Source organism: Apteryx rowi, unplaced genomic scaffold (assembly GCF_003343035.1).
Source record: "Apteryx rowi isolate R43461 unplaced genomic scaffold, aptRow1 scaffold_806, whole genome shotgun sequence".
In the NCBI taxonomy this organism is placed as follows: domain Eukaryota; kingdom Metazoa; phylum Chordata; class Aves; order Apterygiformes; family Apterygidae; genus Apteryx; species Apteryx rowi.
This window is the reverse complement of record NW_020451101.1, coordinates 246,219-248,751: the sequence shown is the minus strand read 5'-3', so window position 1 is coordinate 248,751 and position 2,533 is coordinate 246,219. Positions and strand designations below refer to the sequence as shown.

Below are 2,533 nucleotides of genomic sequence, written 5' to 3'. Positions count from 1 at the left end.
CCCCGCCCCGGCCCTCCAAAAGGGGGTTTGGGGGCCGAGCGCGGCGCGCAGCCCCTTTCCTCCCCAGCAGCGCCTGTCCGCGCATCGCCGCGCAAGCTGCGCGGTGCTTCCCCCCCTACTTGCGCGCACGCAAGGCGGAGGGAGGGGGGAAAAGCACGCAGTTTTGTTTTGTGCTTTTTTTCCCCCCCCCTCCGGCTTTCCCAATTTTCTTCAGCTTTCCCAGTTTTCTCCGGGGGGCGCAGGCTCGCTCCGCGCTGCGGGGAGGATCCGCGGAGCGCCCCGCACCCTGCGGAGCCGCCTTCCGCCAAAATATTGCCTGGCCGAGGGGGGAAACCTCATCGCCGCGTTGTCCCCCGTGGGTTCGGGGAGCGGTGGGGAAGCTCGGAGCATCGTGCGCGGGCTGTTTCCATCGTGTAGCTCCTCCAGTGCGCCCAAGTTTCCAATTTTCTTTTTTTTTTTTTTTTTTTTTTTACCCTTACCACCACAATTTATTGCTCGGAGAAGCCTGGAGATCCTCGCCTGCTGCTTTCGGAGAAATCAGCCCTCTCTCTTCAAAGGGCATTCCTGATTAAATAAATTCACCCCGAGCTGAGTTTGTACCCCTCCCTTTCGCCCTGGTGCTTTAGATCGGGGGTGGGGGGGGGGGGGAGGGGGGCAGGGGGGAGGACCCAACCCCACCCCCCCCCCCAGTCTGCTTCGCGTTTGGGCTTTAAATCGCAGATTTGAGCACATTTCTCTAGAGCCGATATTCCTTCAATAGCCAGGCAATATGTTGAACGCATTGCACACTGCAGCCTGCCTTCATTCTCTCTATACGTACACTAAATTATACATGTGTGGTGATGGGTATAGGCGTTTTTTTGCTGCTTCTTCTTCTTCTTCTTCTTTTTATTTTTATTTTTTTTAATTTAAACAGCGGTTTGGCCGGGAAGTCTCCTGCTTTCTCTCCAGGTCGCTACACTCCGTGCAAAAGGCTCCTGGGTTCTGGTTGTTGGTGGTGTTTGCTTGTTTTGTTTCGTTTTAAAGCAGATTTTTGCCGTCTTTCCTGCGCCTTTCAAAAAAAAAAAAAAAAAAAAAAATCGCCTGCACATTCCAGGCTGGGAACGAGCAAAGGATGGTCTGAAAAAATTCTCCCTAGGCTTTTTTTTTTTTTCTCCTTCCTTTTTTTTTTTTTCTTCCCCTGGTTATGGCCACTTACCACTGAATCCTGCTTGTTTCATAAAAAAAACTTTAAGGGGACTAAGCTGCTTCCAGGGAAGCAGTAGCCCTGCTTAAGCGCTACCTACTGAACAGCCGAGCAAATATCAGAGCCCTGACAAAGAGGAGAGAAAATGCAGTTTCTTATCCAGCCTTCGTAAGAGATGATATAAGCCTAGCACACTTGCACATCAGCAGCGCTTATTTCACGGCGTTATATCGACAATTTCCGCTCTCCTGAGTATCAGTTTCTGTAGAGAAGAGGCTCCCCCCCCTCCCTGGAAAGGGTTTATGAGGTTGAAAGAAGTCTGGGGAGAAGTGTGTCCTTCCGTAGAGCTGGGCTGCTTAGCAGCTTTGGCTATCTCGAATTAAAGCAGAATTAACCAACAAAAAAAAAATGCGAAACCTTTGACCTGGTATTTGACTGAGGAGGCTTGCAATAAGAAATATATACTGTTTTGAACTTTGGAAATCCATTTTAATCATGAAGCGAGAGGTATGGCATAGATTCCTGATGCCACCGAACAATACAGTAACAAGACTAATGCAAGGAGACAAAGCAAAATGTATTTTCCCTCTTTTTTTTTTTTTTCCTGGAATACTCTTGAATGAGAGAGGTATGAAGCAGGGAGAAAAAGGCGAGAGGGAGCTGATTTTTTTTTCAGGAACAACACACAGAAGCTAAGTGAACTTTCTAACAGGCTGTTATCAACACGAAAGGTTTCGACTGAAGCTCAGAGGCCATTCTATAAACTTTAAAAATAATATTCAGTTTTTATTAAATACTCAACATAGTCCTCTGGACATGACCTTTATACATGAGAGGGTGTAACACAAGATTTTTTTTTTTTTTTTGCTTTTTTTCTACTGCTATAGAACTCCATTCACTTTATACCGTGGAACATTACAGTGCTAAACATAAATATAAATACAGGTACCACGAACACAGTTAAAAATATCCACACAGAAACTGTCACAGTTTGTAGTATGCAGCGATAAGCCCAGGTTTAAATACGAGGAGGATGCTCTCGAGAAAAAATAAAATAAAATTATATATATATATATAAAAAAAAAAACAACCCAAAATGCTCTATTTACGTGGAAGGAGCTTTCTCGGGGAATGAGATTTGCACCACGGGGAGGAAAACTCGGCTCGTCTTGGAGGAAGAGAGAAACCCCGGGGTAGAGTCCATCTTACGGGGGGGGACCCGACACATCGAGGCAGCACTGCTGGGCGGGTGGGTGCGCCCCTTGCGAGCCCCCCCCCTCTTTTTTTTTTAATAATAGGAGGAGAAGCGTGCGGCTTTAAACACAGTCTTATTCCGAGTTAGATAAA

The 2,533-nt window shown here is 47.0% G+C and overlaps 1 protein-coding gene across 1 annotated transcript in view; it reads right to left on the bottom strand.

The window, feature by feature from the left end:
• The window catches only part of HOXC6 (homeobox C6), a 5,542-nt gene that overhangs the window by 1,053 nt on the left and 1,956 nt on the right, over positions 1-2,533 (bottom strand). The window lies entirely within an intron of this gene.